Below are 14,579 nucleotides of genomic sequence, written 5' to 3'. Positions count from 1 at the left end.
TCATTAAATTATGTGCTATCCTACTCAATGTGTCAGATATTTATTCATGCAGCTAACAAACCACTTAGAGCTAAGAGACTGTATGATTTATCTCCCTCTCATGGATATTAAGGGGATCTGGCATCATTCAAGCCAGCACATGATCTCTCTCTAGAAGATTTTCTTCATCATTTTGGAACACAAGCTAAAAGCTCCCTATTTATGATTAAGATATAAATCATTGTGGCCGTGAGGAAGATGTAGACAGTTACAGCATGTGTGTAGTCAAACCTGTATGTGGGCTGAATATGAGCACGACAGCTGCCTGTGAATAGATGGTTGTCTATTTTTTGCTTTCCACATGCAAGTATCAGTACAACACCTCTGTAAAATGTTCAAACTAGTGCATGAAAGTGAATACAGACCGATTTACCTATTAAATTAAGCATGTAATACATTCACTTCTAAATCAAAGAAAACAATTTACAATCATACACCACATTTACTTAGCTACAGTCATTTTAACACTTAAATTAAATATTATTAATAATATTAATTAATTATATTAATTTAAATAAATAAGCAATAGGATGTTCCCTCTGGAGAAACTGTGTAAAATGTAATAGTGAGCTACTCTGTAATTTTGGTGGCTCACCCCTGTCACATGCCTGTCCTGTCTTGTGTGCACATCAGTGGTGGAGGAAGTACTGAATCTTAGTACTTAAGTAAAAGTACAAAATCATCTGTTGCCCGGTTTACATTCTGACTCACAATATCAGGGTGATCTGCAGAGTTAAATATCTATTCAGAAGTAACATTTACATCAGCTTTGATGCATTTAAATCTTCATATTTATGAGGATTAATCTTAAATGCTTCAGCTTTCCTTTTATATTCTTAAATTTGATCAATAAATTAAATTAGAATAACGCTAGCCTATATGGTTGTCAAATTAAATAATTTACACTGACAAATTACAACTGCGTTAAATAATGTTATGAGATTGTTTTAACTAGGCCTATATATTTTAATACAATAAGAAACGTTGGAAATAATGTTTAAACATGAAACTAAACTACCAGTAGGTGGCGGCAGGTCTTAATGAGTGAGTCATTGAGTCGGTTCGTTCAAACGGCTGATTCGTTCATGAATGAGGCAGTCGTTTACGAACAGGTCATTGAATCTTTGATTCAACCGATTCATTCAAACGCTGAATCATTCATTACCACACTATTGCTGTGAGATGCGTTGTGGTTCTGATGAGGAAATATGATCTGATCTTGGAAATATTTTCGCTGCTGTAATAGACCAAAAGCAGTTTATATTGCATCTAAAATGTAAGTGACTAATTTTAATTAATTGTTTATGGAACTGTCATGAATTTTCAGTCGTGATGGTATTCAGGAAAACAGCACTCTTGGTCGTGTCATGTGATGTTTTTTAATACATATAGTACATACATAGTAACGCGTTACTCTAATCTGAATACTTTTTTCCAGTAACGAGTAATCTAACGGGTTACTATTTCCAAACCAGTAATCAGATTAAAGTTACTTATCCAAGTCACTGTGAGTTACTATTTTAATCATTTTCCTTAGTAAAAACCGACAGCTTATCAACATTCTCAGCCCGCGGCTGGAGCCCGTGTTTTTTTTATTTATTTTTTTACATTGTTGCAGCCATTAAAATAGTTCAGTTTTGTTTTTAATGTCAAAGTAGTTATTTTTCGTTTCGTTTCTTTATTGACCTAATTTAGAAAAATGTTCAGAGCAATTTTTTGTTTGTTAAATTAAAGTTTATATAGGCAAGACAATTCAAAAGTTGGTTTGAGAGACTAGGCTATTAAACACTCACTGGGTCGTCACATAAAAAAATTAAAACTTTAATTTAACAAACAAAAAATTGCTCTTAACATTTTTCTAAATTAACTTAATAAAGAAACAAAACGAAATATAACTACTTTGCCATTAAAAACAAAGTAGGCTAGTTATTATACCACCACAAACGCATTTTTGACGAGCTGAGGCAGGCTGATAGATTAGCCTACTGCTCGCAACAGCGCTCAAAAAAAACAAAACGGGCTACACAATCTAAAAAAAAAAACAAGTACATGCAGGTTGTCTTATAGCCTACCTTACACTTCAGCAAAATTAATATAAATCCGATCTTCAATTCCCGCGGTATATGCTCATTTAACGGAGTTCACATCTAAGCAAAATATTCCAGCATTTTATTCAGCAGCCCATTTCAAATTCAAAAATCGCAATGAGAGAGAGCAAACTAAGCACTGGTGGTAAGATCATTAGTCTCATTAATTTATATTGAAGATGATTGTGTTTTGTGTGACTTATTTTAAAGTTTCATTTACGGCCATATGCGTTGGCTTGCTTTACTCATTTGCAGCGATGTTGCAGTAGCACCATCATATTTATCTGACTACAACATAACACGCTCTCACACATTTATTTTTTAATTATTTGCCAGGAGTAAAATTTACACGTGGTTTAAATAACCAGATACATTTACATTTGTCCGGTTTCGTCTGAAATGCTTTCATGCACCTTCTGAATTGGTTTGTTTGAGTGATCGGAATTAAATACGTCTGGAAAGACTCTCGGAAGGCATTTAGGCCTACTCCTGGTCATTTCGCAATCAGATAGATGCCTGGTCAGAGAAAACGAATGAAGGAACCAGTTGTAAAAAGGCCATAACTCTAGCAGCTGCACTGAAGAAACGGACTCTTTAACCCTGCGCGAGCCATATCTTGACAGTGGCGCAAGCTATCATGGTCTCATGTTGTTTCCACCAGCACATCTCATTGTTAATTTTAATTATTAAAATAAATATAAAACGAAGGAGAAGCCTAAAAAAAGGGGCGTAAAAAAGTCGGGCCGTCAGGCTCGGGCATAAATGCAATAAAGGGTGTTGCCAAAAACGGTTGTCATTTCTATTTTGAGGCGGCAGCGGTGTTGTCGGCAACTGCTGAATGTAACTAATAAAGTAACTTGTAATCTAACTTAGTTACTTTTAAAATCAAGCAATCTGTAAAGTAACTAAGTTACTTTTTAAAGGAGTAATCAGTAATCAGATTACTTTTTCAAAGTAACTGTTGTAACACTGATTATACGTTATCAAATATAAAATCCTTCACATATTGAAGTATGCAGTATGCATGCAGTATGTTCACATTTGCAGTATGTTACTGGTATTCTCTGTACGAGTGGCTTTGGTTTGTTTCCATTTCTCCTCGAGAGGCTGCACGATTGTCAACAGCGCAACCGTCAGTTCATACATTAGCCTATTATTATCCATTAATTATCCGAACAAACCTTAATCTCAAGCCCTGAAACTGATCAGAAAATGTAACAAAAATGTAACAAAACGCTGTAGAAATGTATTGGAGTAGAAAGTAAAATATATATATACTTGTTATATCCACTGATTGGGAAGGCCAAGTAATAAAAAAAAATAATTACCCCTTTAAATCAAAGTGAGGGGTGGAGGGATGCTGAAAAATGTTGGGACACTGTACAAATTGTGAGGAAGAAAAGAATGCAATAATTTACAAGTTTCATAAACTTATGTTTTATTCACAATAGAATATAAATAACATCAAATGTTGAAAGTGAGACATTTTGAAATGTCATGCCAAATATTGGCTCATTTTAGATTTCATGAGAGCTATACATTCCCAAAAAGTTGGACAGGTAGCAATAAGAGGCTGGAAAAGTTAAATGTAGATATAAGAAACTTGAGGACCAATCTGCAACTTATTAGGTCAATTGGCAACATGATTGGGTATAAAAATAGCCTTTCAGAGTGGCCGTGTCTCTCAGAAGTCAAGAGGATCACCAATTCCCCCAATGCTGCAGTGAAAAATAGTGGAGCAATATGAGAAAGGAGTTTTACGCAGAAAATTGTTATCATCAGTTATCATTATCTACGGTGCATAATATCATCCAGAGATTCAGATAATCTAGAATAATCTCTGTGTGTAAGGGTCAAGGCCGGAAAACCATACTGGATGCCTGTGATCTTCGGGGCCTTAGACGGCACTGCATCACATACAGGAATGCTACTGTAATGGAAATCACATCATGGGTCCAGGTACAGTTGTCTGTCAATCCAGACGTTGTCTCTTTCAGGGAAGACCTTGCATTTTCCAACATGAAAATGCCAGACCACATACTGCATCAATTACAGCATCATGGCTGCGTAGAAAAAAGATCCGGGTACTGAAATGGCCAGCCTGCAGTCCAGATCTTTCACCCATAGAAAACATTTGACACATCATAAAGAGGAAGATGCGACAAAGAAGACTTAAGACAGTTAAGCAAATAGAAGCATGTATTAGACAATAATGGGACAGCATTCCTATTCCTAAACTTGAGCAACTGGTCTCCTCAGTCCTCAGATGTTTGCAGACTGTTATAAAAAGAAGAGGTGATGCCACACATATCCCTTTTCCATCAGAATGAACCGGGTGCTAGTTCAGAGACAGTGCTAGTGTCAGTTTTAAGTTGGTTCGACTTGAGAGCCTTTAACAACCGGTTTGGCTTTCCACATGCTAGAGAGCCACCACAAAGCTATAGGTCTTACGTTACTATATGTCTCATCTCTCTCGCTAGGCTTGTTCGAGATGCATCGGCGCTGTGCGGACCGATCCGCGTATGATATCAAAATATCGCGTGAGTGATTTAAAAGCAAAAGGAGCCGTTTGCGCTTGCTGTACTTTGATGTCATACGCGATCGGTCTGCACAGCGCGTGCTGATGCACCTGGAACAAGCCTTCCCTCAATGGTTCATGGCTTTATGATCCTACATCGCCATCAAAACCCTGCAAATCCAAAGTATTCGTGCAGCTCTCCATGATTTGTATAGACGGAGATTACAATCCAGCAGCTATTAGCCTAATTAGCTGCTATTTAAAAAATGGCGTGACAAGTTTGTGTTCGTCTTGTTGACCCTGCCCCCAGCCGCTGACGCAAGTGGTTCTTAATTCTAGCCCAGCAATGTTTTGGTGCTACTTAAGAACCACTTGTCCTGGCTCGGAGCTGGTGCTTTGGGTGTGGAAACACAAAGAACCGATTTGAAACTAGCACTGCCTTGGTGAAAAAAAGGTTAACAGTGGTAAACATGGCCATGTCCTAACTTTTTTGAGATGTGTTGATGCCATGATGTTTAAAATCAACTTTCCCCTTAAAATTATAAAAAATTTCAGTTTAAACATTTGATATGTAATCTATTTTGTATTCTGAATAAAACATATTGAAATTTGAACTTCGACATCATTGCATTCTGTTTTTATTCACAATTAGTAGTGTCTTTTTTGGAATTGGGTTTGTACACCTCTAATTGTTGATTAAATTGATTAGCTTAATGTGTTCCACTCATATTTAATTAGGTTTAATTATCTGAACATGCTCCACTTGTGTTTAATTAGGTTTAATTATCTGAACATGCTCCTCCCAAAATTTGTTAATAAACATCACATATTACCAAAAGTTTTGGGATGCCTGCCTTTACATGCACATAAATGACATCCCATTCTGTTTAATATGGAGTTGGAGACTTCAACCCAGTCCATCAGATTGTCAGAAAGAAAAGTGTGATTCGTCACTCCAAAGAACACTGCTCTCCACTGCTCTAGAGTCCAGTGGTGGCGTGCTTTACACCACTGCATCCAACGCTTTGCATTGCACTCGGTCATGTAAAGCTTGGATGCAGCTGCTCTGCCATGGAAACCCTATTCCATGAAGCTCTCTACACACTATTCTTGAGCTAATCTGAAGGCCACACAAAGTTTGGAGGTCTGTGGCTATTGACTCTGCAGAAAGTTGTCGACTTCTACGCACTAGGATTTGGCCAACCCAAACTGAAAATCTTCCCATACCCACGTACAGTGGTCTAAATACAAATTTTTTGTCTGCATTCTGCCTCTTGTTATTTGTCGCCAGGCCTCTAGAGGTCCCCTGTGTTCTCTTCTGCCTTAGTTCTTTCTTGTGTTTCCTTTTCTTTGTCCCACCTTTCTGCACTTATGACTGTGCAATTGATCTACTCCCTGGATCATGCACTCGCAGGGGTCGGATCTTCTCCTTATCTTCCCCTGAGCGCTTAGTTAATGAACACCTACATTAAGTAGTCCATGGCAGCCGGCATTATCCGTACCTCTACTTCCTCGGATGGGGTGAGCTTCTTTTTTTGTAGAAGAAAGATGGGGGTCTTAGGCCTTGTTGAGGGCCTGGTAATCATTACAAGTTAACAGTTCGGAATCAATACCCCCTTCCTCGCATGGCCACTGCTTTTGAGCTGCTTCAAGGGGCTTCCGTTTTTACTAAACTGGATCTCCACAATGCTTAGCATATCGTGTGGACCTGGCAAGGGGACGAATGGAAGAACACCTTAAACACCCCCACGGAACACTACGAATATCTGGTGATGCCGTTCAGGCTCACCAACTCCCCAGCAGTATTCCAAACCCTTAATGATGTTCTCTGGGACATGCTTAAAGGGGGGGGTGAAATGCTGTTTCATGCATACTGAGCTTTTTACACTGTTAAAGACTTGGATTCCCATCCTAAACATAGACAAAGTTTCAAAAACTATTGTTGGACGTTTGATGGAGTATTTCTGTGTTAAAAATACTCCTTCCGGTTTCTCACAAGTTTCGGAGAGTTTTTTTCGAGTATGGGTCTACTTGACGTCAATAGAACGGAAGGTCCTTGTATGGGCCGTACGGGCTCTTCTCCCGGTAGGGTGCCCGCGCGTGACTAGAGCAAGAGAGAGGAAATACACGGCCGTACACTCTCTCAGCTGCAGATCCAGTCGTCCGTGAACACTAACGTCGGTTATAGTCCGTGCCGCGCTCCACTTCATTCCTCCACTTTGACATTAAGCGACTTCAACGCTTCAGCACATCATTCCGGGAAGGCAGCGCTGCATTTGAACCGATTTGAACGCAGAAATGCTTCAGTCGCATCGCAAAGTGGATCTCCACACTCCAAGAAGTGTGTTTTTGACGGAGCCGTCCCAGCGATAAAGATTCGGTCCTGCTTTGGAAGCAGCCGGTGAGTAAAACTCCTTCAAATGTCTGTGCTGTTGCTTATCGTCGTGTATGTAAACATCAGTAAACGACACGATCGCGTGCTTCGTCATTCAAATGCGCTAACGGACTTCATTGCTGTTCTATATAACGTTATAACGTTACACTAGTCTGACGTGCAAAACCGTTTTGCTTGCTACTAAGGTTTGGTCGCATACAATAGTCCATAAACCGAATCATGTCCTCATAAACTAAGAGTAAAGACAAATGTTGACAGGCCATTAATACAGTACATACCACAGAGACGCACGTCCTGCTGTTGCGGTTTCTGTTTCAGCCTCCGAATTAGATTCTGGATCATATCTATTAGCTGAGATCGATAGCAAGGGTTTCTCCACGCTTGAGGACGTCACCGCTTTGCGCATTCGTCATTCTTTAGCTCCGCCCACACGATACGCCTCCAGGCGCTCGTTTTTTTTCCGGAAAGACTCGGTACAGCCCATATTTCTTTTACAAATATAATAAAACTAAAGACTTTTCGGAGATATGAAGGATGCAATACTACTCTATAGGTATTCAAGATTGACATGAGATTGACTGAAATTGAGTGTTTCACCCCCCCCCCCCCCCCTTAATCTATTCATCTTTGTACACATGGACGATATCCTCATCTTCTAGTTCAATGAAGGAGCATGAGAGGCATGTTAGCAGGATTCTCCAGAGACTCCCTGATAATTATCTCTACATAAAACCAGAAAACTGTGAATTTCATGTTTCCCAGACTCAGTTTATTGGGTTAATTGTCACCCCTGGCCACCTGGAGATGGACCCTAAGAAGGTCAAGGCAATTCACAACTGGCCCACACCTGCCACAGTCAAGGAGGTTCAACATTTCATTGCCTTTGCAAACTTCTATAGGAGGTTCATTAAGAATCTCAGCTCTGTGCAGCTTCACTTTCACTCATATTCCTTTGATCCCTGACCCAGAAAGACCTTTCGTTTTGGAGGTGGGGGTGGGGGCTGTCTTGTCACAGAGGGGTGATGATGGAAAATTACACGGTTGTGCCTTCATATCTCACCACCTGGCTGATGCCGAACACAACTACCACGTGATTTAAACACCTTCAGATATATATTACGCAGAGCCTCTATGATGATCTTGTGGAAAAGTCCTTCTCCTGTTGAATAATGGATGGATGGATCATTGCTAAGATCTAATTAAGCAACTGATGTAGGACATGAAAATATGGAAAGTATTTCAATAATTCTTGTTAGTTAACATTATTCCAAGTTTCATGCAGTAAAATCAATACTATTTTAAAATAAATGCTTCAGTAGATCAAATTCTCTCAACATTTATACTTTCATTTCTATTTTTAGTAGATTTTTTTCAACCAAAGCTTCATACAAGTGTATGCATTATGGTGTTATGTGGGAGGACACATATAGTAAAGCAGAGACAGAACAATCTCAGAAAAAGCTGTTAACATATATGTCAGCAATCTTTCACACCTGTACCGCCTTTTTCATAAATCTGTCACCATTTGAAATATATATATATATTTTTTGCTTTACAGAATGTAAATTGAAAGATTTAGATGGCTGTGACACTTTCTGTAAGCAAGTGAAAGAGGTGAAAGCGGATTTCAGCACCTTCTGCAATTACCACCTTTTCCTGGAAGTGCTTATGGCTCTAAAGGTTGGAGAGCTCTCAGAGATGCATTAATTCTGGAGGTGAGTTTAGGTGGTTAAGTATGGCTGTCTGTGTTAAAAGCTGCTAGAGGTTGTAAATTAAACATGAGTGCTGGTAGTCTGGCTTCAGTCCATAAACCCGCAGGACAAATGAACACTGCTTATGTCCCATGGCTAAATGACTGCTGAGGTCTTTTGAAATACTAAAATCTCAGTTGAATGATGACATTTTCTTAGAAATTATATTCTAAGGTTTCATGTCACACTTAAGTCTGATCCAGTTACAGAAGGGGATAGAATGTCTTTTCTTTGGTTACAGAAGTGAATATTGCATGATAAGGTGTGGTTCGTCAAAATTTCAGGGACAAAATCCAGTAATTTAAATGGAAATATGTGAATAGGAATTTTGTGTAAGGGGGAAAGATTTCCCCTCGCAGTTTTTGCAACTGGTTCTAGTTGGTCACGCATATTTGCTGCGTCAACTAACAGAATGATGCTTGGCTTGTGACTTCTGTTTGAGCTCCACTAAACTATTAACAATGGATCTTTTTTTTGCCCGCAAATATTAGCAGAAAAGATGAAACCAGTGACATATGTCGTAAAGCCAAGTTTATGCTTCGCTTTCCATCTTTTGGACTGTCCAGTGCTCTGCCTTCAGCTAGTTCTTATGCAAGTGAACAACAATGTGTGTTGCCACCTAGTGGTCAAACTGATCTACTGCTGTCAGTTCCACACATATTGGCATATGGCAGTCAGATGCGCTATCATGAACTGATAGCTGTAAAATTTATCATTGTACTTTTTTATCAAATGAAAATAAATAAAAAAATAAATTTTATCCAAAATAATTAACGTTTGCCTTGGACTTGGACTTGGACTTGGATTGAATTTTCTCTGATTAATTAATTTTTGTTGTAAGTAAACACAGGGACCTGGAACTTGCTAAAGTAAGAGAGCTTGAGATAGCGTTGATGGATTGCTGGCTTGTTAAACAGGAATATAGAGGAAACAAGTCTGCTGTCTCAGGGCTGCAAGTCCTTGGTGTTTTGGCAATTTACAGCACATCCTATTTAGACAGCAACAACCTGACTCCCCAGCTCTACTCTGATTGGTCCTCTAACCTGTTTTCAGGAAGCAATTGAGATAAGACGTCTGAATGGAGCTCTTTTTTCCGTTTCCTCATCCCTACACTTTGCCTCTAAGTGCAAGGAAATGAACAGCCCTGTGCATGTGTTGACATTATAAATGTGAGAACATCATGTGGGAAAATTCCCTGTCCAAATCTTTTTTTCATTCTAGAAGTTACAAAAGTCTCCTAAAACATTGCCAGTTTCCAACAAATCAAAGTGTCTTGCTGTTAAACTTGAACTGACATTATACTTTTTTTTTTCTCCCTTTGTCAACTACAGTCATTTGCGTTTTAGTGGACATTTATGCTTGGTTGTATTACACTCCATAATGGCCACTTACAGAGGAAGAAAAAAAGACTCAGATCGGAAATCTTCCGATTTCACAGACAAGGCTTAAACCTAGTCCCAGACTTAAATACTACTGAGCGATTTTAACTTTCGCTGATGTATCTTAAAATATGTCAGTGCAATTGTTTTGTCTCAAGATGCACATCAGTAATGTGCAATATTTTTGTTTTTTTCTGAGGCTCGTTTATAAAAGCTACTTAAATGTCCTAATTAAACTACGGCCTAATCCTGGTTTAATTCTAAACCCTTGTCTGTGAAACCAGGCTTGTGAAGTGTCCAAAGACTTTTTGGGGTCACTGTAGGTGCTTTATGAACACAGTTTGTGGTCTATTGCATGTGTCATCCATAATTATGGATGGTTATAAAAGTGCCCACGCATTTCACAACACAATACACAGCTCTGTGGTGGTTTACTGATGACACCACAACTCCCTTGAGAATGTGCAATGAAAGATAAATGTTGGCTCTCGTTCTAGGGTTAGAACAGTCAAACATAATTGAAGCTAGTTAAATATTTTAGTCAAATACAAAATTGTAAATAGGGAAATGTCCTGTATGTGCTTGTTCTTCATTTGACAATTAAATTGTTCTGAACGAATTACTTTGTCAGTCATAAAGAGCAATTCTCTCTAAATAGTGTTCCTAGCTGCAAGGTACACGCGTATTTGTCATATGTAGTGCTTTCAATAGTTCTCTAGTTTCTCCAGTCCCTATTTTTAAGGCTCTAGTGCAAACATTTAACAGTATCCAGTGCTATCTATATGAAAGGTATGGTGTTTGGTCCTAGGAATGTATTATGGCATGATGAGGGCTGGGATACTGTGTAAATTGTTTTCCTTTTCTTTTGCTTTCACATCTGTACAAATGTCAGCTGTGGGAGGAAATATGTCTGGCCACTACAGGTGCTTTTCAAAGAGATTCAGTGTGTACAGTCTGCTTTTTTCAGCTGAAAAGACAGAGTTTCCCGTAACAAAGACGTTGCAGCAGCAGGAACTGCTTGTAAAAGACTCACTTCTGTTGAGCCTCCTCCGTCACGATCACTTCTTGAAAGATCTCCATGATATATTTTGTTCAGTAATACTCACAATATTTCAGATGATCTGGATTTTGCCAGCCTTGACAGTTCTTAGTGATTATGAAAATAAAATAAAAAGATTTTGATACATGATATATAACAAAACATTTATTTTCAAAGTTAAAAACTTGCTGAAAGCCAGAGTTCTTCAATACCTTTTTATGTAATCAGTCTATCAACCAACACAAAATATACTGAGCTATTATGTTCACAATCTTCACAAAAGAACTTGTTATACTATACTATATTGTATCAGCTAAAACCAGATGTGAAAATATTTGTTCGAAAGATTATTTGCCATCAACTTGGGAACATCTGTGGAGCAATTACATTCGCTGCTTCTGTAGCTTCTTCATTTTGTCATCTTGATTTGTTATGCAGTAAATAGGACATAGCAGATGGTAATACATCTTGAAAGACTGTTATTAAGGGTGCTTTATTGCATTTTCAAGAGATTAATTAGATGTGATAAACAGAATCAGTCCACAAACTGACAGAACTAAATGCTCATTTCACAGTAGTTTGGAGGGATAGAGGGGCTTAGGTTGCGTACTCCCAGCTTTCATAACTACATTGTAAATTTCTTGTGAGGTAAAAGTCTTTTAAAAGCAATTTTTCCCCCCCTTTTTGTGAGAAATTTAAAAGTGTGCCCATTCAGGAAGTCTCTTCCATTCACAATGTTATAAAAAACTTTATATAATATGAAACAATTCACTACCAGGTACATTGCTTTTTTTGTGAACAGATTTGCTATTCGATCAGTAAATACCCACAAAGAAAGCCTATACTACGGTATTTTTTATAATGTTTGCAAAAACATTTTATTTTTGTTGCAAGAAATGTGAGACTGAAAAATCCTTTGGAATCAGGGTCACTGCAGACTAAAGCCAGTTCATGCATACATTTGTGTGTTTGAATGTGGTAATGTCAGATAAATGAATGGATATTAGATGCAGTTCAGGGTAAGGTAAAATGTGAAAAAAGAATCTCTGTGAAAAAAAAGTGTGTAATTCTCAAAATAGTTGTGTGTGTGTGTGTGTGTGTGTGTGTGTGTGTGTGTGTGTGTGTGTGTGTGTGTGTGTGTGTGTGTGTGTGTGTGTGTGTGTGTCACAATATTTTCTGGCATTTATTGCGATAACGATATAAGTGTAGTCCCATTCTCCCTGTTTTTGGCTACAAGTGAGAGCTGCATGCATTCTTGAGAGCCTTAGAAAAACAAACAATGATCTAAAGTAAAATGTACCCATCATTGATTAAGCAATAAACACATTTCATACAATAAATAAAATAAAACAAACCTGTAAAAAATTTCAGATATACTTTTCCTCTGTAAAAGTGCTGGTCTTTTTTAAAATAGTAGTATAGATTCTGTATTTATTTATATTCTCATGATGCAAACAATGGCAAAAATAATCATCCCGGCCATGTCTTCAGATTATAAAAATTTAATGATAGAATTAAAGTAATTTTAACTAAAACTTGGTAATCATGTGCAAATGGAAAAGTATGAATGCATATTTATAATTTTAACTGAATTTAGTGCTGGTGGTGGTGTTAAAGACATTGTTGGTCATTGGTTAAAAAAACTAAAACAGTAATACTGACAAGATAATAATACTAAGAATTTCTTTAATTAATAACAATATAAACCACACTATGTTACGGTACAGAAGCTACGGAGACAGAGATGGTAAAGCCTAGTTCACACTGCCCGATTTTGGGTCGACGACGGGTTTTGTGAAATCGCAGACAAATGCTCAAAAGATCATCGGCAAATCGGTGCTCGTGCACGCGAGTGACAATCACGCAGTGTGAATGATCAAAGACGCGATCATAGAGAATCGCCGACGCCAGTGAGATATTTGGCATGCTAAATATCTGGACCTGTTGGTGATTGAAACTCCTGCTGTGTGAACTGCGTTCTGACTGAAAATTACATTGGCGATGACCGACAGCCAATGAAAGAGTGAGATATATGGCAGCTGGAGGTTCAGGGAGGACGGATAGAGCAGAATATCAGTATTTTAATAGATATATTTACAATTCAAAACATTTATCAAACAGAAACAAAGCCCAAACATTTGCACATCCAGCCACAGTAGCAGCACATTACAAAATTGTTTATTTACCTCAAACTGTCTTTGTAGAACACAATCCTGGCTCCCTCTGTCTCTCCAACAATTTCTTCCGCCATAATATTTTTCTTTTTCTCCACAAATCAGCGCACATAAAATTTGAAGCAAACTTTGTGCAGTTTATCATTTTTTAAACAATTCCAAGTCTTGCGTGAGACAAATGTGTAATCTCGTGTTGTTTACTTGTCACATCGCACGTGTAGTTGGAAAACGTATTTTGCGCACCGGAGAGAGAGAGTTGTCAGCGATTCTTCCTTTTGTTCAGTCATGCAGTGTGAACTCCTCTGTCGTCAAACCATTGTGTAGTGTGAACACAGCAGTGACTGAATGATACCCCAAAAAGTCATGCAGTGTGAAAAAAGCAGTGACCCGACGAGTTTGAAAATCGTGCAGTCTGAACTAGGCTTTAGTGACACGTTTATTTTATGAGCAACCAGGAGAATAGCAGAGACTTGACTGAATGTGTAGTGCAGATCGGTGGTCCTTGGTGAGGAGAAGTGGCAGGCAGAGATAGACAGGCGGTGGAGACTTCGAGGGAAGGAACGCAGGAGCACACTGGACACACACACACGAGACGCTGGAGAATGAAGGAGACTGGATGAAGACACTGGAGACGGGTAACTTTCTTCAAGGGAGTCCTTAGGTAAACAGCCGGGAAATAGTACCTATTGCGAACGAGACCGGACAGTGACTGAGAGTGTGTGTGTGTCTTTTGTGCTGGTGGTGATTGTGGTGGTGATTGGCTGCAGGTGAAGGTGATCAGTACTCTGGTGAAGGTGTGCGTTGTGAAGCTGTGATGTGAGAGTCTGGCGTGTCTGTGACATTACGTGTCTGTGACATTGAGGTCTTGGAATGCTTTCGTGGCCACGGGATTCCAGGACAGAGACTTGGGCTTACTGCGCAGGAGATGCGTGAGTGGACTGGATATGATGCTGTAATTCTGGATGAAACGTCAGTAGAAGTTTGCAAACCCAAGGAATGTCTGTAAATCTTTCATGGTGGATGGAATGGGCCAGGACCTGATGGCATCAACCTTCCTCGTCCATCCGGATGCCTATGCGGTCGATGTTATAGCCAAAGAACTGCACTGAGGGCTGATGGAAGGAGCACTTCTCTGTTTTTAGGTAGAGTTCGAACTCCCTCAGGCGTTTCAGGATCTCCGCAACGTGGTGGCGATGG

At 38.9% G+C, this 14,579-nt stretch overlaps 1 protein-coding gene and 1 long non-coding RNA gene across 2 annotated transcripts in view; both read left to right on the top strand.

Moving 5' to 3' along the window:
* LOC137070875 (uncharacterized) overlaps positions 1 to 8,696 on the top strand; it is a 48,892-nt gene extending 40,196 nt beyond the window's left edge. The window contains exon 3 of the long non-coding RNA XR_010904356.1: positions 8,598 to 8,696. This is a non-coding gene — a long non-coding RNA (uncharacterized lncRNA). The remainder of the gene's footprint in view (positions 1 to 8,597) is intronic.
* A 4-nt stretch (positions 8,697 to 8,700) lies between these two features.
* arid3c (AT rich interactive domain 3C (BRIGHT-like)) overlaps positions 8,701 to 14,579 on the top strand; it is a 194,850-nt gene continuing 188,971 nt past the window's right edge. The window contains exon 1 of the mRNA XM_067438398.1: positions 8,701 to 8,754. The gene's annotated coding sequence lies outside the window, so the exon portion shown is untranslated. The remainder of the gene's footprint in view (positions 8,755 to 14,579) is intronic.

Source organism: Pseudorasbora parva, chromosome 3 (genome assembly GCF_024679245.1).
Source record: "Pseudorasbora parva isolate DD20220531a chromosome 3, ASM2467924v1, whole genome shotgun sequence".
NCBI classification, from domain to species: Eukaryota; Metazoa; Chordata; class Actinopteri; order Cypriniformes; family Gobionidae; genus Pseudorasbora; species Pseudorasbora parva.
The sequence above is the reverse complement of the archived record's forward strand: the minus strand, read 5'-3'. Positions and strand labels throughout refer to the sequence as shown.